Below are 23,763 nucleotides of genomic sequence, written 5' to 3'. Positions count from 1 at the left end.
GAGGAAAATGTGAGAGAGAGGAAATGGAGGAAGGGGAGGATAAATCAAGGAGAAAGAAGAAGAATCCTAGGGCTGGCTTGAATAAGCAAGGAGGCGCACAGACTTCAAAATATAAACAACATCTGGCTTGTTTCAAAAAAACGATTTTTCAAGAGGTTTGATAGAAAGAATTCTAACAACGGAGTTCTCATCGTCCCGAAATCCAAGAGGGAGAGGAGACAGCCGTTCCAAAAATTCAAAAAAGAACCTCATCGGGTGGAAATCGAACCCGTGACTAGAATCCTAGGAGATATTTGAATAAGCAAGGAGGCGCACAGACTTCAAAATATAAACAACATCTGGCTTGTTTTAAAAAAAAAAAAAAAACGATTTCAGAGGTTTGATAGAGAGAATTCTAACAACGGAGTTCTCATCGTCCCGAAATGGAAGAGGGAGAGGAGACAGCCGTTCCAAAAATTCAAAAAAGAACCTCATCGGGTGGAAATCGAACCCGTGACCTATCAATACTAAATCTGAAACAACAGGGAGCTTATTTACCTAACATAGCACACCTTTAAAACAAACCAAAACGAAAAAGAATGAAGGTAGGAAGGAGAAAGATAAGAAGAAAGAAAAGAGAAAAGGAAGATAGATAAGAGTGTGAGAAAGAAAGGAGGAGGAACCTTGCCGCCCTTATCTCGTCTGTTGTCAAGTTGAGAGAAAATGAAACATTCCTTGTTGTTGTTTTTCATACAAGAATGAAAATTAAAAATTTAAAAAGAAGAAAGGAAAAAAAAAACAGCTTGGTTTTGAATTTCAGTGAAAAGGGGGAAGAAGAAGTAATAAAAGAAGAATAAGAGGAGAAGGAGAAAGGAAAGAAGAATTTCATCCAAGATTCTTCCTCTGATAAAATGACAAAGAATAAAGAATGTAACCCGAAACTTATGAATAAATTTGAATACAGAATATAAGTTATGAATAAAAAAGAGCCTAAATATGGCATGTTTTATGCCTTTAGGTTGGGAATTGTACCTTATAGGTACAAACTAACAGCTCCTATGTTTGTAGGTACCTACTTTTGAATTTGAAAACTACAAATAAAAATAACAATTTTATTCAACTACCTAACCCAAAACCTTTTTTACTTTTTTTTTTTTTTTTTTTTTTTTTGCTTGGAACCCCCTTTCCTTTATAATTGGAACTCCCTATAAAATCATGGTTCCTATTATTGGCCCATGGCGTTTTTCTCGTTTCTATTCCAATAAGAAGCGATTAAAAGCTTTAGGGGTGAACATTATAAAAAAATACCTTTACTTTGAGGTTTTTGTACAATTTAATGATGTAAATACCTAACACATAATTAGTTATTTACCTATGACTTGTGATAAAAAAAGCCGTATCAACTGCTTGTAGAAATATTTTAGATAATATTTTCGGCAGCTTTATATTTAATATAAAGCTGCCGAAATTTTATTTAATATAAAGCTATATAATTATTATTATTATTTATATTGATAATCATTGATATTAAATATAAAGCTGCCGAAAATATTTTCTAAAATACTTCTACAAGCAGTTGATACGGCTTTTTTATCACAAGTCATGCTAGGTAAATAACTTATTATGTGTTAGGTATTTACATCATTAAATTGTACAAAAACCTCAAAGTAAAGGTATTTTTTTATAATGTTCACCCCTAAAGCTTTTAATCGCTTCTTATTGGAATAGAAACGAGAAAAACGCCATGGGCCAATAATAGGAACCATGATTTTATAGGGAGTTCCAATTGTTCGCCCATGGGGCGAACATTAGGAACATGGCTAAACTTTTGATCCATTTATTCGCCCATGCCTTTTAAATGGTCTGTATTAAAGATAAAAAATTGATACTTTAACCAAAAGACGTGGAATATTGTCTACTTTATCCCAGATATCTTAAGTAACAGTTTAAACAGGCCTCATTTATTTACATCAAACAAAGTACATACATGGGTTTAACAATGAAAAGGATGGAGAAAATTATAAATATAAAAAAGATATTAATGGTGATTGCCACCAAAGAGGTTGCCACTAAAGATTATGTACAGAGCTATACCTACATAAGCCACTATGTACAGAGCTATACCTACATAATATCGGATTTTGAAAATTTGGACCGATTGCAATACTTTCTCATTACCTTGTATAGGTTCCCTATACGTAAAGGTAATAGAAAGTAAAAAAAGTCCTCTGGCAACGCTGCATATTGTTTACACGACATGTTGCAACACTGGATGAATTTCCTCTGTACCTATACCTATTGAGTGGCTAAAGTCCCATTACTCATTAAATAGGTACCTATGTATGTAGCTAATGTTATAGCTATACAGTGACATATTATGTACAGAGCTATACCTACATAATATCAGTGGCTAATTATCTATGTACATAATATGTAGGTACGTATCAACATAATCATCCTTGTCTATTCTATGCAACTTTTGTATCCTAACTGTTACTACATAGGTAGGTAGATATCGTAGGTCTGTATTAATTAGAGCAATAGGGCATTCATGGTTCTTTCTTATCCTCTCTCTCTCTCTCTATTTTCCCACCTCATTCTATCTCTCTCCCTCCCTTCCTCTTTTCTATTTCTTTCCTTTCTCCTTCTTTTTCTCTCTCTCTCTCTCTCTCTCTCTCTCTCTCTCTCTCTCTCTCTCTCTCTCTCTCTCTCTCTCTCTCTCTTTTCCCACCTCATTCTATCTCTCTCCCTCCCTTCCTCTTTTCTATTCCTTTCCTTTCTCCTTCTTTTCCTCTCTCTCTCTCTCTCTTCCGTCATTTTCTTTTGTCTTGAGTTATTTCACCTATTGTAGTTTTTTTGTTTCTCTCTCACTCTTTTCCTGCCTTATACTGTTTCTGTTTCCTTTTGTTTTTCTCTCTCTCTCTCTCTCTCTCTTCCTGCCTTACTATTTCAGTTTCCTTTTGTTTCTCTCTCTCCTTTCCTCCTCTTTCTCTCTCTCTATCTCTCCTTTCGCCCCGTTCTACCTCTCTCTCTCTTTATTATGCCCTTTGTATCTTCTTTCTCCCTCTTCTTCCTTCCCTTCATCTAATTCGCCCTCTTTCTCTATATGTTATTCCCTTTTCTCCCTCCTCCTATCTCTCTCTCTCTTCTCTTCTTTTCTATTCTCTCTCTCTCTCTCTTTCCTTCTTTTCTATTCTCTCTCTCTCTTTCTCTCTTCTAGTTTCTGCTTCAATGTTTTTTAGTTGTGTTACATTTAGTTTCCTGTCACTTGTGTGCCCTTTTTTGTGACTTGCTTCCCTTTCTCTCTCTCTCTTTCTCTTTCACTCCCTCTCTTTCTTTTTTCTGTCATAAACAGTACCTTTTATAACAGTTTTTAAAGGAAAGAGAGAGAGAGAATACAGGGGGTTGTCCTGTTTTATTTGAATGAGAGATAGAGAGAGAGAGAGAGAGAGAGATACCAGAATCCTCTTCCTGTTCCTATTCACTGTGTATTTATCTCTCTCTCTCTCTCTCTCTCTCTCTCTCTCTTTCTCTTTTCCTTAATCCATATTCATTTCACATGTTCATCTTATAGCCAGAAACAATATTTGAGTTTTAATTAAGTTTAACTCTTGGATTGAGCAATCTGATTGGCTTATTTTATTTATTTATTTTTATCAACCCATTAGAATCAATCAAAGAGTTATTGGTAAAGGTAGGGCCATCGGCTTTAATAAACGCCCTTGGTCACTGCGACCTGGTTAGATCTTTTGTGACAAATCAAAGAGTTAAACATGAACCGAGTTCAAACTCAAATTTTGGTCCCGTTCACAATAGTAGTTAATGGACCACTCGCTCATGTTAAAGATAAGAAGAAAGAAAAGAGAAAAGGAAGATAGATAAGAGTGTGAGAAAGAAAGGAGGAGGAACCTTGCCGCCCTTATCTCGTCTCTTGTCAAGTTGAGAGAAAATGAAACTTTCCTTGTTGTTGTTTTTCATACAAGAATGAAAATTAAAAATTTAAAAAGAAGAAAGGAAAAAAAAAACAGCTTGGTTTTGAATTTCAGTGAAAAGGGGGAAGAAGAAGAAGAAGAGGAGGAAAAGGGCGAACAAGAAGTAATAATAGAAGAATAAGAGGAAGAGGAGAAAGGAGAGAATTTCATCCAAGATTCTTCCTCTGATAAAATGACAAAGAATAAAGAATGTAACCCGAAACTTATGAATAAATTTGAATACAGAATATTAGTTATGTATGAAAAAGAGCCTAAATATGGCATGTTTTATGCCTTTATGTTGAGAATTGTACCTAGGTACAAACTAACAACTCCTAAAATTAGTATGTAGGTACCTACAAACATATGTACTTTTGAATTTAAAAACTACAAATAAAAATAACAATTTTATTCAATTACCTAACCCAATACCTTTTTTACTTTTTTTTACCTTGTGGAATCGCTTTCGCATTACTTCAAGGCACCCAACAATAACATGGTTAAATTCGGTTAAAACCGTCACCACTAACAACAACATCATCAACAACAATAACATGGTTAACACCATCACCACTAACAACAACATCTTCAACAACAACAACACAAAATTCACATTTGGAAACATTTTTCCGCGTTATCGCACACAGAAAGGAAATTGAAATTTCTCACTCGAGAGAGAGAGAGAGAGAGAGAGGGTTAGGTAGAAAACAAATTAATTTTCACCCAAATTTTAATAATTAGATAATGGCTATCGCAGTTATCTATAAATTTGCATTAAACCTGTGTGTTTGAATTACCATGTGAATATGTATTGAATAGGAATAGTAATTTCATTATCAACATATTAGATAATGGCTATCGCAGTTATCTATAAATTTGCATTAAACCTGTGTGTTTGAATTACCATGTGAATATGTATTGAATAGGAATAATAATTTCATTATCAACATTCAATATTCAATTTCATTATTATCAACATTCAATTTCATTACTATCACTTATATTCCCGGTCAATGAAAGCTTATAAAGATTGCGATTGGTTGAAAGAGGAACCCAGAATAAAAATTAAAAAAAAGTCCTCTGGCAACGCTGCATATTGTTTACACGACATGTTGCAACACTGGATAATTTCCTCTGTCCTTATTTGAGTGGCTAAAGTCTAAACTAAAGTCCCATTACTCATTAAATAGGTACCTATGTATGTAGCTAATGTGAAGCGATGTTTTTAATAAATTAAAAGTTAAATCTACATTAAAATAAATTTATAGACGTTAAAATAATTAAATTCGCATTTTATTGCATCTTGTTTTCTCTCAAAGGGGCTAAAAAGGGAATAAGGGGGATTGAAATAGGATTAAGTGAAAACACGTTCCTATTCCGAACTACCTACCTAGGTATACTCTAGGTAGTTGTAGGTACCTCGAGATATTAGTTTAATCTGTCTGTACCTAGGATCAGTTTAATAATAAATAAAATGGGTAATAATAATAATAAAACGTTCTCTTTTTATGATGAAAAGGAGAGTGAAATTCGTGTTTTAAAGTTACCTAGTTCAGACTTATGTAGCGTAGACCCACAGGTGGGCCAATAAATGGTACGTTTTTTAGGTGGGCGAATAAATGGTACACTTACCCTACGTAGGAAGGAATTTGACACATCCACTAAAACCAAATCCGTCTCCAGAACCAAAACCGACAAGTTTTGTTCTCTATTCAAGTATTCACTCAATTAGTTGAGTTCTCATTAAATGATTAAATATTAGAGTTAAGTGGATCTTTCCCAAAGATATTTTCCCATGACATTTAAAGTCACAGTCCACCCTTGACCAAATGTTTTATTAAATTTATTTATTTCAATTTTATTATTTTTTGTGTGACGTTTATTTTCCTTGTTTTTGTGTCCTTACTTTATTATTGTTTACATTATGTATTTATTTATTTTTTTATGTATTGTTTACATTATTTATTTTGTTTTCCTCCAGGTCCTTTGTATGTTTTTTTATGTAAACCCTTTCTTATTTTTTTTGACCCTTGCTTATTTTTCAGTGATTTTTAGTTTTTACCCTTTTCGTTTTGATGTTTTCCCCGTTTTCCTCCCTTTATTAATTTTTTTTTTCCTTTTGTTCCGTTTTTTCAGCTCCCTGTAGTTTGCTCTTGGTTGCCGTTTCACCTATTGTAGTTTTTTTGTTTCTCTCTCACTCTTTTCCTGCCTTATACTGTTTCTGTTTCCTTTTGTTTTTCTCTCTCTCTCTTCCTGCCTTACTGTTTCAGTTTCCTTTTGTTTCTCTCTCTCTCCTTTCCTCCTCTCTCTCTCTCTATCTCTCCTTTTCTCCCGTTCTACCTCTCTCTCTCTTTATTATGCCCTTTGTATCTTCTTTCTCCCTCTTCATCTAATTCGCCCTCTTTCTCTATATGTTATTCCCTTTTCTCCCTCCTTCTTTATTCCCTTCTCCCCCTCCTCCTATCTCTCTCTCTCTCTTCCCTTCTTTTCTATTCTCTCTCTCTCTCTCTCTCTCTTCTAGTTTCTGCTTCAATGTTTTTTAGTTGTGTTACATTTAGTTTCCTGTCACTTTTGTGCCCTTTTTTGTAACTTGCTTCTCTTTTTCTCTCTCTCTCTCTCTTTCTCTTTCACTCCCTCTCTTTCTTTTTTCTGTCATAAACAGTACCTTTTATAACAGTTTTTAAAGAAAAGAGAGAGAGAGAGAGAGAGAGAGAGAGAGAGAGAGAGAGGGAGTGAGAGAGAGAGAGAGAGAGAGAGAGAGAGAATACTGGGGGTTGTCCTGTTTCATTTGAATGAGAGAGAGGGGAGACCAGAATCCTCTTCCTGTTCCTTTTCACTGTGTATTTATCTCTCTTTTTCTCTCTCTTTCTCTCTCTCTTTTCCTTAATCCATATTCATTTCACATGTTCATCTTATAGCCAGAAACAATATTTGAGTTTTAATTGAGTTTAACTCTTGGAATGAGCAATCTGATTGGCTTATTTTATTATTATTATTTTTATCAACCCATCAGAATCAATCAAAGAGTCAAACATGAACCGAGTTTAAACTCAAATTTTGGTCCCGTTCACATTAGTACTTAATGGACCACTCGCTCATGTTACCCCAGTCTACCCTACATACAACAATAAAAAGAAAGAAAAAATACAAGGGAAAGAGAGACGAGAACAATCGAGCAACATTATGAAACTTAGGAAATCTATTGATAAGAGAGAGAGAGGGGGAGAGAAGTTTAAAAGGAAGTTTTTTGAAAAGGAAAAATCAAAATTGAAAGCTCTCTCTCTCTCTCTCTCTCTCTCTCTCTCTCTCTCTCTCTCTTCTCTCTCTCTCGCTATTGAAGTTCAGGATTTGAAAAGTACTTGTGTTGTAATATTTATTGCGAACAAAAAAACTTAAAAACTTTGCTCAACAATAGCCATAATATACGAGAGAGAGAGAGAGAGAAGATTACGAGAAGATTAACTTGAAGAAAAATAAGAAGAATACCTCATAAGAAAAAGAAGAAGATAAAGAAGGAAAAGAAAAAGAAGAAGAGGAAGAAGAAAAGGAACAAAATGAAAATATTAACAATCGGTTGAAAAGTAAAGTTGAAGAAGAATTGATGAAAAATACAGAAGTATGTACATGTAGCATGGTAGACTGAATATCTATTGATGAAAATAACAATGAACATCATAATAACCTTCCTGTATATAGGTATATTTAAAATAGGTATCTATGTAGAATAATCTAGCTGGGGGCCGTCTGGCTGAGGGACGTTAAACAGGAAGTAGACCAGCTTAGTCTGGCTGGGGGACTTTGAACAGGGAGTATAATATACCACTCATACTACTGATACCAGCCTGAATTTCCCTTGCTAAAGGAAAAGCAAAGGTTGAGTGTAAAGGTCATCCACTCGTAAAATTCGTTGTCCAAACCAAATGTCAGCCCAAAGCGATCACCCTAGTTAGGGCTGATTGAGAGGCTGACGAAAAACGCCGACCCCGTCTGTACACGAGAAAAGGCGAAGAAAAAGAAGAAGAAAGGAGATTGAACTTCTTCTGACCCGACTATTTTATAACGCTACTGGGATTCGAACTGCCAGTCTCTTCGTAAATCCAACACCTTTGCAAGTGCACTACTGAGAATGATTTTCTAAAGTACTGAGACCGAGAGCCGAGAGCACTAGTACACTACACATGGGTACAATTATCAGTGTATAACCGTATTGTAGACGTATTTTATCAGTGGAATTACTAGTGGTAAATTCACCTACATTGCACAAACCTCTGATTATCACCCACTTGATGGCAAATGTAACTGGAGTAGACGATTGTGAATAATACTGGGTGACCTATGGAGAGAAAGTCACCCATTCGTCTCCATTTCTGATTAGACACCCTGAAATTTCTAGAAGAAGAAAATAAAAACAGCTCAGTTAGCTCGATAGCTTGGAAGGCACGGCTGATGTCTGTCTAGTAAAGGTGTCTCCACACATCGTCGATGCCGTCGATCGACGTCGGCTGAAGCCCTACACTGCCTCGACAAACTCTTCACCTCGTCGATTGATCATCGATCGACGTCGGCTGAAGCCCTACACTGCCTCGACAAACTCTTCACCTTGTCGATTGATCATCGATCGACGTCGGCTGAAGCCCTACACTGCCTCGACAAACTCTTCACCTCGTCGATTGATCATCGATCGACGTCGGCTGAAGCCCTACACTGCCTCGACAAACTTCACCTCGTCGATTGATCATCGATCGACGGCATCGACTAGGTATGTATGTATATGGGACAGTGGGACACAGCTTAAGTTAAGCACTTGTCATGGGTTAAATCCTCACCCTGACCAACTTTATCCTAAACAGATAAGGTTCGTTCTTGGAACGTCTGGTTTCTTCCTACCCTGTCCTCCTTCTCTCTTCCATTTCGGGACAATTAGACCTCCATTGAGAAAAATCTAGAAAGCATACATTCTGGGCCACCCTGTCTATGTATTTATGTGATTGTACCGATTGTGTAATAGCTATCAGAGTTATTGTTGAATTTATCAAATTCAATACCTAGTAGGTACCTACTATAATTCTCGACCATACTACACGACTACACCTCTGTCTGTAGTACAAGGTGACTGTGGTAACTCTTTCACTCAACACCCAGCCATCTGTCTTTGAGGATAATGGCGATGTCAGAATTGAGTAAACGGACCGAGATCGACGATATTTCCATTCAATTTTTTGCTTCCTGGAGGATTCCTTGCTTCCTAAAGGATTTTCACTGTGAGCTCTTTAAAATATTTCACCAGGGAGGTCTTGATTGTGAATGTGAGTCTTATATCCCTACCCTATGAATCTTTCAATGCATTTCGTTGAATTGCGTGTCGTTGTTGTTGTTGTTGTTTCTGCTGCTGCTGCCACTGTTGCTGCTACAAGCTTGGGAGGGGGGGGTAGTCGGCGGAGGAGGAGGAGGAGGAGGAGGAGGAAGCCCAAATGTCCGAAAAACGTCCAAAAATCGCTCAAAATAATGTCAACATAATGACTCTTAGTCCGGGGGCTATGGGGCTCAACTATTAAAAGTACCGTGTCCAAAAGGCCCCTCATTCCAAACGGATAAACTTTGAAATTTTCTACAATTCAGCATTTTCCTGTCTACTATGTCTACCTATGCATAATTTTATGTTTGATTTTCAAATTGAAACAACCTATGTGATTGTGGATGGGGCTTATCTTCTTTCCTTGCTTGCTGAACAACCCAAACTGTCCTCCCCTCCACCTCGAGTCCTTCGTTCTATTTTGCTTCTTCTTTTTCCTTCTTCTTCCTTTTCCCTTTCTTCTTCTCCTCCTCCTCCTCTTCTTATTCTTCCCCTCCTCCTTCCTTTTCCTCTTCTTCTTCTTCTTCTTATAAATGGATGGGTGACTTCAACATTATATTGGGAATAAAGGGAGAACGGGCTCTAGTCTTGATTTTAAATCATTACAACATGTACTAAAGCTCGAGCCCGCCTGCAGGTCGAGCGAACAATGTCAAAAAGCAAACAGAAGAAAGAAGAACCAAGAAACAGGAGAAGGAGAAGGAGAGAGGAGGAAGAAAAAAAAAAAACTCAAAAAATAATAATTCTGGCATATTCAACAAGACCCTAGCGCTCGTCATAAATACAAAAGAGACTCCTGCAAGTGGGCGATAAATTACCATAAAACTCCAAAACAGAATACAACCTCTCTTCCCTCCTACTCTCTCTCACTTTTGGAACTTTCCCCTACATTTCCCACTTTTTTCCCTCTCATTTCTTGTCTACTATCCCCACATTCTCCTCTTTTGGACTTCCCCCTCTTCCCTGTGGAACACCACTCTCCCCTCCCTTTCGGACACCTTCCCCTCCTCTCTTCCTTCTAGCCCTCTCCTTCTTTTTGTACCTACCCCAACTATCTTTTCTCCCATGTGGAACACTCCTCTCCTAAGTTCTTCCTTCTAACCCGTCCCCACCTTCTTCTCATGTCATCAAACGCTCTTTCACCATCCAGGAACTCTCTTCTCCCAAAACCCAACTCTGAATCATCCCTCCTTCCCTAGAAACAATAAAACTTAAAATTTGGCCCTAAACTTTGAAATTTTCTACAATTCAGCATTTTCCTGTCTACTATGTCTACCTATGCATAATTTTATGTTTGATTTTCAAATTGAAACGACCTAATGTGATTGTGGAGGGGGCTTATCTTCTTTCCTTGCTTGCTGAACAACCCAAACTGTCCTTCCCTCCACCTCGAGTCCTTCTTTCTATTTTGCTTCTTCCTTTTCCCTTTCTTCTTCTTCTTCTCCTCCTCCTCTTCTTATTCTTCCCCTCCTCCTTCCTTTTCCTCTTCTTCTTCCTCCTCCTCGTCCTCCTCTTCTTCTTTCTTCCTCCACGTCCTCCACCATCTCTCTACGTCCACATACCCCCTCCATTTCTCTCTCAACCCTCTCCTCCACATCCCTCTTCTGTCTCCCTTCCACTTCCCTCTTACCCTTCCGTTGGACGGAAATTTGGAGTCCAAACACCACCGCTTTCCCATCCGCTCCTCAAAATCATAGGCCAATGTATCCAAAGGCCAAATTGGGAGAGGGGCAAATGCTGAATTGCTAATGTTGGCTCGAGGCCAAATTTTAAGTTTTATTGTTTCTAGAAAGAGGGATGATTCGGAGGAGGGGAATTTGGGAGAGGGTATTCCTCGATGGTGAAAGAGCGTTTGATGGCATGAGAAGAAGGTGGGGACGGGTTAGAAGGAAGAACTTAGGGAAGGAGTGTTCCACATGGGAGAAAAGATAGTTGGGGTACAAAAAGAAGGAGAGGGCTAGAAGGAAGAGAGGAGGGGAAGGTGTCCGAAAGGAAGGGGAGAGTGGTGTTCCACAGGGAAGAGGGGGAAGTCCAAAAGAGGAGAATGTGGGGATAGTAGACAAGAAATGAGAGGGAAAAAAGTGGGAAATGTAGGGGAAAGTTCCAAAAGTGAGGGAGAGTAGGAGGGAAGAGAGGTTGTATTCTGTTTTGGAGTTTGATGGTAATTTATCGCCCACTTGCAGGAGTCTCTTTTGTATTTATGACGAGCGCTAGGGTCTTGTTGAATATGCGAGAGTTATTATTTTTTGAGTTTTTTTTTTTCTTCCTCCTCTCTCCTTCTCCTGTTTCTTGGTTCTTCTTTCTTCTGTTTGCTTTTTGACATTGTTCGCTCGACCTGCAGGCGGGCTCGAGCTTTAGTACATCGTCTTACGGAAGCGATTACAAGATTATCCCCAAAAATAGAATTCTCTTGCTGGACATTGGATGCCCAGAATTGGTCACCAATCAAAGTCCATAACAGATTTAGAGACAAACGGACAATCTTAAGGAAAAATCCTCGAGGTCAAACTTGAAACTCGCTTCATTCGATCAAGAAAGATACTAGTAGAGATGCAAGTCCTGATAACACTGGCACTACGGTACACCGCGACATAGTATAGGACAGTGTTTCTCAAACTGTGTGTCGCGAGATTTGGATTTTTTCTTTAATAAAAATCAGAAAACTAATGAAACCAAAGAAAGATCACAGGCAAAATTAAAAAAGAAGGCCTGCGGCGCTATTAAAAGAGCATTTATGTTAACTCATATTACAACATTCATGTGCCGCGGAAAGATAAGAGTCTTGAAAATGAAAAGTGGCAACAACTTTGAAAATCACTAGCACAGGACTTTATGTAGGTATAGGTTTTGCTACTCAGGTATTCAGCTAAGAACAATGTGCTCCAGCATAGGAATAGTATTCAGGTGACTTAACGGTACCCAGGTGAATATGGTGACGTCACAACCGGTCTATTGAGGTGAATGTGACGTCACTAATAATGCGTTGAATGCATGTTGCAGGGGACGGAACAAAATATTCATACTGTGTTGGCAAGACGAACCAGTGGAAACGTTAGAAAAGGATATAATAGTGTGTCTAGGAGAAACTAAGTCAACTTTTGAGTCAAGCCTTCACGATCAAAATATAGTCAAAAACAAAAACCTGGGTTGATCATTTTAGGCTCATATATCCGTAAATCATTCTTAAAGGGTCACGCTAAAAGGTCTTTCATTTGTTCCAGTTCCTCCTCTATTTGTATTATTCTAGTTTTTTTTAAGAGGTCTGATAGAGGGAACTGTAACTGCTAAGGTCTTATTGTCCCGAATCTTAAAGAGAAGGAAGACGAACATTATCCATTCAGGATAAAATTCATCCGTTCTAAGCAACGTAAAGCAGAACCGGTCTAACGTCCTTGTGGGAGTGAACCTGTGACCTAATGCCCAGTGCATCTATGTACCTCAACATCTATGTACATCTTGAATGACGAATTCGTACATACTTTAGTAGGGCATGCTGAGGTAAGGCGGAAATACAGGTTCCTGACACTTCAGCCCAGTTTTTACCAGGTTTCTGTTCTTCAAAGTACACAAACAATGCAAGTTGTTTTGAATGATCGTAGAATATAAATTCAGGAGTCTTGAGCTTGATCCGTTTCTCGAAAATTGCAAAGAAAGTATCTACTTGTATGAATGTAACTAGGGGACTTTTACAAATTTGGAGAGTGGTTTCCTTTTTCGAATGGGATGAGGGATCAAAGATTTTAGTTTTCTTAAATACTTGTATGTTTCTTCCCACTTACGCCATCTAAAACTGTATAATGGAACAGGACCAAAGCATACCAAAGCATCTAACAGTGCTAACATGTAAGGAACTGGAGAAGTACACACCAGAGTATCAGCTGATAGCATACACAACATATAGTTTGAACTGACCAGGTCATATAGTCACGTACCAGAGAGTACCTTGCAGTGTACCTAACTTTCACCTCATATGTGTTCCGAGTCCCATTTATGACTTGTGCTCTTTCGAACAAAATCTGGGAGAGTTATTGACTTTCTGGGGGTGTCAAGGTGTCATGGGGTAGCATGAACTTTCGCAATCAACTTCTTAGGGGTTACAGAGTTAGGATTAGGTTCCAAGCTAGAAAAAAAAAAGAGTAAATTTCCAACGAAAGATCACGTGAAAGATCGCTACACGAAATGATCTTGAGGGAAAGACAATCCTGCAAGTATACAGGACTACAGGACAGCAACATAACCTCATCGAGAAATTAAAAAAAAAAAAAAAAAAAAAAAAAATGCACTAATGGCCTGCTGCATATTTTCTGATGCTCGAGCATTTTCGTATGATGTTTTTGTAAAAAAATAAATAAATACATAACTCCAATATCAGATCCAATCACCTTTCCTAGCGCCATGAAATTTATTCCATGCTGGTAACTGGTAACATGGTCTGGGAATATACCTACATAGTTCCAACCAGAGTACTCAGAGTAGGTAGAGCAAAGAATTCAATGCAACTAATTTATTCAGATCAGACTAATGAACAGAATGTCAATGAATAATGCAGTGAAATAGTCACTACCTCTCTGTAACACTCACAACTCAATATACTATCACTGCTATTAGTTAGTAGCAACCTCAGTGGTGTAGTGATAAGCGCAGTGAACTTTTAGTATGTAAATAGAATACTAAATACACATGTACCTATACTTGTATGTCACTCAAGTTAGTAGTAGTACTTATAATAGATACATACAGGTATGTCATTATACCTAATTCAAATTAAGTTTGATACAAATATGTATTTATAGGCATATTATGTCACTAACTGTCACTACAGTGACCTGGAATGCAACAAATGGGATTGAAAAGTTTCTTCACCCTAACAGACATTCCGGATATGAGTCTTGGTAGAATAGAAACACAATACTATCATGTCAAATCAAAGTTGCTGATTGTTAGAGGGAACTGTTCCAACGGTTTCAACGGAGATCTTATCACCCCGAAATCGAATAGGAGAATGAGGACAGGATAGGAGAAATCCAGCTGTTCCGAGAACGAACCTTAACTGTAGGATAAAGTTCGCCCTGTGCAGGAATCTTCACTCCAAGTGGCAAATTTTATTTTAACCCCACAACTTTTCCTTCTGTTTCTTTGTTCCACAACTGTCAAAAGGTTCGTTTGAGTGAAATTTTTGAGGTTCGTCTAGTATATTTTGGGATCGACTCAGACCTTTAGGCTCCGTACTTTTTCTAAGTTCTAGAGGTTACTGAACCATTAGCGTAATCGTTTTTAAAGGCCGATCACCTCTGGGGTCAAACAATGTCCATCATCTGGCACCATCACTAATAACTTCAATCAATCAGGACCTCATTACAGTGTGACCTTTGCCGACCTCTCCCTCCATGTTCTAAGAACAGTTCTTCCTTGGCGACCCCGTTACTTTTGATATATTGGACCATAGCAACAAGGATGAGGTAAGGAAATATCATGGAGATTATAGCGTGAAGGAAGCTCCGGAGTACTCCAGACACAAAAAGTATGAGATAAAAACAAGGGTGTTCCACCGATTTCTTTCTTAATTTTGAACAGAAAACTCGAAAAACCGATATTAGGATATTTGCATCCATTTAAAAATTTTAATATATTGAACCAATTCTTCCTCAATCCATTGTAAATGTAAAGATTTAAAAGTTCTGTGTACATGTAGGTGAAAATGCATTTGTTAGCGAGAAAAAAGGTCCTTCAAGTCTATGTAGATCAAGACTGTAGTTGACTGGTTGACGTCTGACAATTCCTTAGTTACTGTTAGGTACTCGGATTGATGTCCCGAGTCCCAAAATAGTTGTCCTAGTATTTGAAATTATTGCAAAAGTACAGATAACTTTGGAACACCCCTTACAAAGTACGTGTGATATGTACATTGTGTATGTTATATGAGGAGTGAGGAGTATGTAGCACATTTACGTCATCGTACTAAACGCATGTGTGTCCTTTGCACATTATGCAAGACATTATGGGATACACTTCCTTTTATGTATGCTATTATCATTATTATTACCAGATATTATTATCATTGTGTATGTGTGTGTACTAGTAGGTATCATTATTGTGTGTAAATTGTACTAGGACCATTATTAGTTATGACGGTAGTATCATTATTGTTAGTACTACTTCACAGAGAAGCAATCTAGTGAATCTAAAGTGCATGTTTTTCAGTCTACAGTCAAAGGGACCAAGGTTGTACGTAAAACACTTGTAACCCAATTTGAAATGGATTATAAGGTCGTGAATTCTACGAGATAATATTTCAAGCGGCGAAGGAGCTTTAATTGCACCAGTTCCTGATGGGACCTCAGATTTGGATTTTTCCCAACTTTTTACATAGGAATCGACCATTTATTTATAATTTTTACCCATTTGCAACTCCTCCATTGCACCAGTTCCTGATGAATCACTGAAGTCAACGTTGCGCGTGGTTGGTATCCGCATGGGTGACCACCTGACCAATCGCATACTGCTGGCTTTTGCCGGCCCCATTCAGGCTGGGGTGAGATCAATGTGAATAGGTGGGTAGCTTGTCACCGAATGGAGGGTGAACCCCCGTTTTAAGACCTTAGCAGTACTTATTATGGTGACTTGAATTCTCAAAACATTCGAAGATTATCCTTTTATAAGGCAAAATATATTCTTCAATGGGTACAAAAACACTGAAGATTCTATGAAACATCGCTTAAGAACTGTTACGGTCACGGTAATTGCTACAGTTAGAGCCACTGAGCTCTGGGCAGTACCACAGCAACTTCTCTCTACTGTGACCACCTGACCAATCGCATACTGCTGGCTTTTGCCGGCCCCATTCAGGCTGGGGTGAGATCAATGTGAATAGGTGGGTAGCTTGTTGCCGAATGGAGGGTGAACCCCCGTCTTAAGACCTTAGCAGTATCACGGTGACTTGAACTCTCAAAACATTCGAAGATTATCCTTTTATAAGGTAAAATATATTCTTCAATAGGTACAAAAACACTGAAGATTCTATGAAACATCGCTTAAGAACTGCTACGGTCACGGTAATTGCTACAGTTAGAGCCACTGAGCTCTTGGCAGTACCACAGCAACTTCTCTCTACAAATACCTGATGGCCGTGCACAATGCACATTCTAAGTTCTAACCCTCTTGGTCTCAATCCCTGAATAGTACTCAATACTCCATAATTATAATGCCTGTTCGAACATATTCTAACTCGGTAACTCTCTTGGTCTCAATACCCCACACAATGTCTGTCGTGTTGTGCCACTCGCTTGCCAAGTGATAGTGTTAGCCTTGATTCTACCAAACAATGCACATTCTAAGTTCTAACCCTCTTGGTCTCAATCCCTGAATAGTACTCAATACTCCATAGTAATGCCTGGTCGTACATATTCAAACTCAGTTCTAAGTTCTAACTCTCTTGGTCTCAATACCCCACACAATGTCTGTTGTGTTGTGCCACTAGCTTGCCAAGTGATAGTGTTAGCCTTGATTCTACCAGTCACCCCTCACACGAGACTTGGTGCAACACGACAGAGACTGAATGAAACACCCCCATGACAATAAACATCATCATGCACGTACCTAGAACGGTGATGTTCACATTGTGATGCCGATGTCATTGATGTAATTATCAAGCATGGTCAGTCATACAAGGTAAATTGAGATGCAGAGTTGGTCGGCGCGGCGCTACTCGATACAACATTTTGCTCTTTCGAACAAAATCTGGGAGAGTTATTGACTTTCTGGGGGTGTCAAGGTGTCATGGGGTAGCATGAACTTTCGCAATCAACTTTTTAGGGGTTACAGGGTTAGGATTAGGTTACAAGCTAGAAAAAAAAGAGTAAATTTCCAACGAAAGATCACGTGAAAGATCGCTACACGAAATGATCTTGAGGGAAAGACAATCCTGCAAGTATAGAGAACAGCAACACAACCTGGTCGAGAAATTCAAAGCGAGAAAGTTTTAGATAACACTTCAGTCGTTAATTTAAGACCGGTTTTAGCGTCACCTATGTTAAGCTACGCCCAGAAATAAATGGATGGGTGACTTAAACATTATATTGGGAATAAAGGGAGAACGGGCTCTAGTCTTGATTTTAAATCATTACGTGAAAGTAAAATCAAATCAAGAAGAATAATAAACTGAATATTAAACAAATTAGGTAGGTACATACATAGGTACTGATTTTCTCTAATCACGATCGAATAAACTACGGGCTAAAAAATTCCCGGAGGGACGGGCCCAGCTTGTTTGAAAACAACCAATCAGATTGGTTTCATTGGTTCATCCAATCTTAAACGGAGTAAACTCACATTGTGACCTCGGCTATCAGAGACCTAGAAGTTGGAAGCTATTTCCACCATACACTTTCCGACTGTCTGACAGACTTAGGTTAAGTAGGTTAAGACTTAGGTTAAGTCTGTCAGACTCTTTGTAAACCCATCTCATAAAACTTCCCGATACATATTCATATACAAATTTACAACAAATATATGGAAGGGATTTATAACACACAGCATCTCATTTATTCTCATTTCTTATTCACCATAGTCGTCAAATTAGAACCCGGTAGTCAAAATCTCATTCACCTCAAACCATCTGTCATCTTCTCTTATCTATTGTCCGTCATTCTGCCATTCTTTCATCTGTCATTCTTTGCTCTGTCATCCGTCATTCTGCCATTCTTTGCTCTGCCATTCTGTCATTTCGTCATTATTCACCGATTTGTCATTCTCTGGTCTGCAGTCCATCTTGGGCTATGAACTTCGCCTGTGGTGTGGGTGTTCCCTCTGGTACATTCAAGGTATTCCAGTATGCTCAATGCACCACGTGGTTCTATGAGGCAACATCGAGTTGCGCCGATCAAACTCTGTACGATATCAAACTCTTTATGATATCAAATTATGCTGATGAAACAGCAGGAAATGAAATACCAGACACCCAGCTTGAGCGGGCCGGGAAAGCCAGCAGCACGCGATTGGTCAGATGGTCACCCATCCGGATACCAACCATGCTCAACGTAACTTCCGTGGTTGACTTAGTGGAACACAATATCGTAATATCGCAGTTGGCGTAAATGGGGTCTTCTACCAATGAGTACTGACCATTTCTAAGTCATAAATGGGGTCTTCTACCAATGAGTACTGACCATTTCTAAGTCATAAATGAGATATTCTACCAATGAGTACTGACCATTTCTAAGTCACCATTAGAGGGTCTGAAGACTGAAGTCTGACCATTAGAGGTTCTGAAGACTGAAGTCTGACCATTAGAGGGTCTGAAGACTGAAGTCTGACCATTAGAGGTTCTGAAGACTGAAGTCTGACCATTAGAGGGTCTGAAGACTGAAGTCTGACCATTAGAGGTTCTGAAGACTGAAGTCTGACCATTAGAGGGTCTGAAGACTGAAGTCTGACCATTAGAGGTTCTGAAGACTGAAGTCTGACCATTAGAGGGTCTGAAGACTGAAGTCTGACCATTAGAGGTTCTGAAGACTGAAGTCTGACCATTAGAGGGTCTGAAGACTGAAGTCTGACCATTAGAGGTTCTGAAGACTGAAGTCTGACCATTAGAGGGTCTGAAGACTGAAGTCTGACCATTAGAGGTTCTGAAGACTGAAGTCTGACCATTAGAGGGTCTGAAGACTGAAGTCTGACCATTAGAGGGTCTGAAGACTGAAGTCTGACCATTAGAGGGTCTGAAGACTGAAGTCTGACCATTAGAGGGTCTGAAGACTGAAGTGGAGTCGGAAGCTTCCATCACACATGTTCCGGCGCGGCGGTCTGACAGACAGTCGATGCGTGAGTGGCCGCCCTTATGTAGACCTGACTGACCTATGGTTGTGTTATGTATTTCCATTTGGTCAGTCCTTCTCTCTCCTACTTATTCTTCTTTTCGGATCATATTTCATTTCTTTCTCCTTTTTCTCAAAGACAACCGAGACGTCGAGACGTCCTTCTTCTCTCCCTGCTCCTCCTTCTTCTCTTCCTCATTTCCGTGTTTTGTTCTGTTTTCTTAGACTCTCCTTCCCTCTTTCCTCTTCTTGTTCTCCTTTTTCCTCCCCTGCTACTTGTCCTCTTTTCCTTTCACTCTCTCTTGCTCTTTGTCCTCTTCCTCTCCTTGCTTTCTTTTCTCTTCTTGTTCTTATTTTCGCTCTCTCCTGCTCCTTGTCCTTCTTGTCCTTCCTTCCCTTTTTCTTCTTCCTCTTGTTTTCTCAAAGTCTCGGGACACACGTGTGCTTGAAGAAAGAATGAGGTTAAATAATAGCTGAAAGAAAAAGAAACTGGAGATAGTATTATGTTCATGTTGATTACCTGTGTTGTGTATTATGTTCCATGTTGATTATGTGTGCAGCTACTGGTATTATCCAGACAACATTGTACGAGGTACTGTTAATCCGTAACAGGATGTTTCATTCTACAACTTGCACCGCCCCTCCTCTCTCCGTATTTTTTTTTTTTTTTTTTTTTTTTTTTTTTTTTTTTTTGTTATCTGGAGAACTGACTGAGGGGAAATGTCCTTAAAGGACACGCCAGGACTGGGGAAAAATATCCGTAAAGGGCACGCAAAAACCCAATCAACTTTCTAAGCGACACCCTAGGTAAAGGTGTGTCCAGACACAGTCGACGGGCGTCGATTCGATGTCGATTGACTATATGTGTGGACACACCTTAAGACCGACCGGGCCATTTTATCAAGGACTGATTGGGCTTTCAGGGAAAATGAGTAATTTTCCTAGGGGAAATCCTACAGAAACAAAACCAAGCTAGTTCAATAAACCATCTCTTCAAAACAATTGCAATATTTACCCAAGTGAAAATTGAACAAACAAACCATTTCGGCAGACGCTTGAATGCAATGTTGCAATGTGGAACTCTTCTCCAAATTTCCAACAAACAAACAAATTCTTCGCATGTCTAGTCTAAACAAAAGTGTTGATGTTGGATAACTGGATATTGGCAGAAATGTTGATGTAGAGTGTAGGCACACGTAATTATTATAATGTAGAATTTGTAGAAGATTCACAGGAACAACATGGATTGATGCAAATATATTAGATAGAAATAAACATTTCTGATGTTCACAGTATAATGCACTCAAAAACTAAACATAGGAAAATAGATCCATAGTATCTATACCTGTCTACTGTCTACAATATTGTAGTCTACCTAATACCTATTGTAAACAAAAGCAACAATTGTTAGCATTGTTGCAAACTATTGATAAGTCCAATACCCCCCTCAAGCAGTCTAAACAAGGCCTAGATTTTTTTTTGCTATCAGCAGAGGAAACAGAAGAAAATGACGCAGTTAAACAAGTTGGACGTTCAAGTACACAAAGTATTTCTAGGACAGGAGTGATCAAAATCATCAAACCAATAAGTACCCCTAGGGTTCTTCAACCTGTGGTAGTGACTCTCTAGAACAGGAGTGATCAAACCAATAAGTACCCCTTAGGGTTCTTCAACCTGTGGTAGTGTGTCCCCCACAGTAATATACTCCGGGGCCGGGTGAGTATCACACTTGCAAAGGACGGACTTGGTAATGCTATGATATCCACAATCGTTGTGAAAAGCTCTGCTTTACCACAAATAAATTCACAACAAAGACGAACTTGGGTGTGAAAAATCTTTGTTACAGAAAGAATTGTTCGAGAAATAAGAACGAAATGAAAAAGAAAATACAAAATCACTATCTTGAAAATAACAATGAAATATGAAAAATGAATTAAATCAAGAATACCTTACATAATAAGAAGAAGTTATGGTCCCTAAAAGTACAGAAGTACTTACATGGATGATGAAGAATATGTTAAGAATATTGTAAAGAATGAAAGAATAAACTTATTATTATTATTACATGTTCTTAAGCGTTTAGATCATTCTCTTTCCTGATTGTTTCCACTATGACAAACTTGGACAAACCAATAACACTACCACTACCCTCCCTTCCCTAAGTACCCCTTTATTAAGGGGGTCTCAATTTATTTCCCTACTATTCCTCTCATGTTGGGGGGTCGCTCGTCTCAAAAGGTTGCACAACGCTGCTCTAGAACACTATTTAGCGCATAAGTACATAGAATAAAATTATATGAAGTCTATTTACTATGTGCTGCTATTGTTGTTATAGATATGTTTCTATTGTTGCCCAGTGGTCAATCTTCTGTCGTCAGCAAATTACTTTGAACCTGATTGTTTTGTTGGTAAACACCTCATTCAATGCCTTTAACCCAACGGGTACTGAGGGTGCTAATGTCTCATTGATAGGCTATTTGGTGGTTTTAATTGGTTCTAAGAAGTCCTTTTTTTCTGAAAGGAGTTTTACCTTCATTCGGCTACCCGCGTCTACTCACATAAACCTCACCCAACCTGAGTGATACCGCGAAAAGCCAGTAGCACGTGCTTGTTTAGATGGTCATCCATCCGGATAATAACCACGCGTAACGTTGGTTAACTTCAGTGATCCATTGGTAAAGGGTGTATTGAACGAGCTATTATGTTGTTAACGTTATTGTCGATATTTCAATCTTCCTCTTCCAATCCAAGGAAAGCAACTGCTTCCTATCGCCTGTGCCGCTGGCTAACAGCCTTTTTGAAATGGGTAGAACATTTCGTTACTAGATTCCCTTTTGTTTCTCCAACAGTCGTTTATCCTGTTCTTGGAAAGAAAACCTCGCTTCAGGCTTTCCCATTGTGGTAAGCTAAGCTTTCCCAAACTCATTACTTATATTATTGGACAATCCAGATTTGTACAACTCATTATACAATTTATTAATGTTGATTACTCATTGGGTTAAATGACAATGACTGAAAGGCAAATAAACGCAATAGCATGATATCGTCGGCAGTCCAACCTTCAGTAACACCTTGGTTAGTTTTACAATAGGTCAGTTATACTTTGGTCAGTTTTAGAATAGTTTTCAGTTGTGATAAGTTTTACCAATAGGTCTACAACAGACAAAACCGCAATTTTACAACTGACAAAACCACTTTTACCACTTTTAAATGCCAAGTTATTCATTATTAAACAATCTCCAAGTGATTCATTCAAGTTATTCATTAGAATTACCAATTCTTTTTCTTGAAAACTAAGTTTATTGCTAAATTATATTATGGGTAAATTATGGTGAATTCTATATCTAGTTGCCAATTTCGGTGTCCAGATTCTGTGGAAGTCGTATTCGTGATTTTCACTATCAGTTTTAATCTTAAGAATTGCATTTTCCAATAGTGGTCGAAGATTGTGCTCGATCCAAGGTTGAAATTATTAGAGCGTGAATGTGATAAATGAAATAATGAATGCCCACATAGTTTCGTGCAAGTTCAAGTAATTCCAAGTCGATTTGTCCATTCAATGTTATAGATATATTGGTTTGGAATCTTGGACTCATTTTATGTAAAAGAAATCTGAGATTCCCGAAATTAACTTTGTTTTTCCAGAAATTTCAAATATTTTGAGAGCAGATAGGCACATTTTGAAGATTTTCAGAGCAGAATCAAAGATTTTAGAAAACTGTTGAATATCAATACTATCAACGAACATTTTGGTAATTCAGGAGATTTTATTGCTTTGATAAAACGATCCATCCCTATTCCGAGAACTATGTACCTATATTTTCGTATTTTGCTAACCTACCTTAACCTAATCTCAACCAACACCCATAAAACCTAACCTCTAACTATATAGTTATATCCTTATAGCTATTGGTTTACGAGGTTTACGTGCTGTTAGTAACGTCATCGTCATTGGCAAAGTTCATAACTTTAGTCAGATACAACTAATCTAGTTTTCTTTGTGGACAACATTTTTTTCTGGCCATAAATTTCAATTGTTGTTTGTTTTTTTTACTTTGTTGTCGGCCAGTGGTTTTGTTCCAACCGGTTTTCTCCAAGTGAGTTTTGTGTTGGCATCAATATGAGCAGCTGTGAGGAATATGAGTACAACTTCATGTACTTCATGTGAGTATAAACTACTGATTACTACTGGGACACCCGTTTTGCTCCGTTTCTTTCTCCTGAGGTCCTTTTAACTAAATTGTTCTCTTTCTTTTTCTTAAACTTTTTTGTCTTCTTTTGTCCTCCACTTTCTTCATCTTCTCCTCGTTTTTCTTTTTCTTCTTCTACTTCATCTTTGCTTGCTCGTACAGTATGAAAGAGTCCCTTTATCCGAACTCTCTTGGAAACAGGCTCGCATTGGGTTCCCAAACAGAGTCCAAAATCTAAAGAGAAATTTTCCTTTATGTGTTCCATATTTTTGACAAATTTCATCAAATTGAGACAAACCCTTCGAGTGTTATAGTGAAACAAACGAACTACTGCCACATATAAAATCTTCGATCTAAAATTTAGAGTACGAATATAGGTGTCTACTTTGTTATTTGTTTGTTCACCAACAAGGTGTGTGAGTAGTACCCTAGAAGCTTTGTGGTTAAAGTCTATTTTTTTT

General features: G+C 38.2%; 1 protein-coding gene and 1 long non-coding RNA gene across 2 annotated transcripts in view; both read left to right on the top strand.

The window, feature by feature from the left end:
* Nucleotides 1-23,763, top strand: part of LOC103508071 — an 85,074-nt gene that overhangs the window by 1,983 nt on the left and 59,328 nt on the right. The gene's annotated exons all lie outside the window — the stretch shown is intronic.
* LOC113466946 lies at nt 1,518-4,887 on the top strand. The gene is made up of 3 exons (XR_003391185.1): nt 1,518-1,917; nt 4,257-4,260; nt 4,877-4,887. It is a non-coding gene; the product is annotated as an uncharacterized LOC113466946 (long non-coding RNA).

The sequence above is a fragment of the Diaphorina citri genome, unplaced genomic scaffold (assembly GCF_000475195.1).
Source record: "Diaphorina citri unplaced genomic scaffold, Diaci psyllid genome assembly version 1.1 scaffold364, whole genome shotgun sequence".
Lineage (NCBI taxonomy): Eukaryota > Metazoa > Arthropoda > Insecta > Hemiptera > Psyllidae > Diaphorina > Diaphorina citri.
The sequence above is the reverse complement of the archived record's forward strand: the minus strand, read 5'-3'. Positions and strand labels throughout refer to the sequence as shown.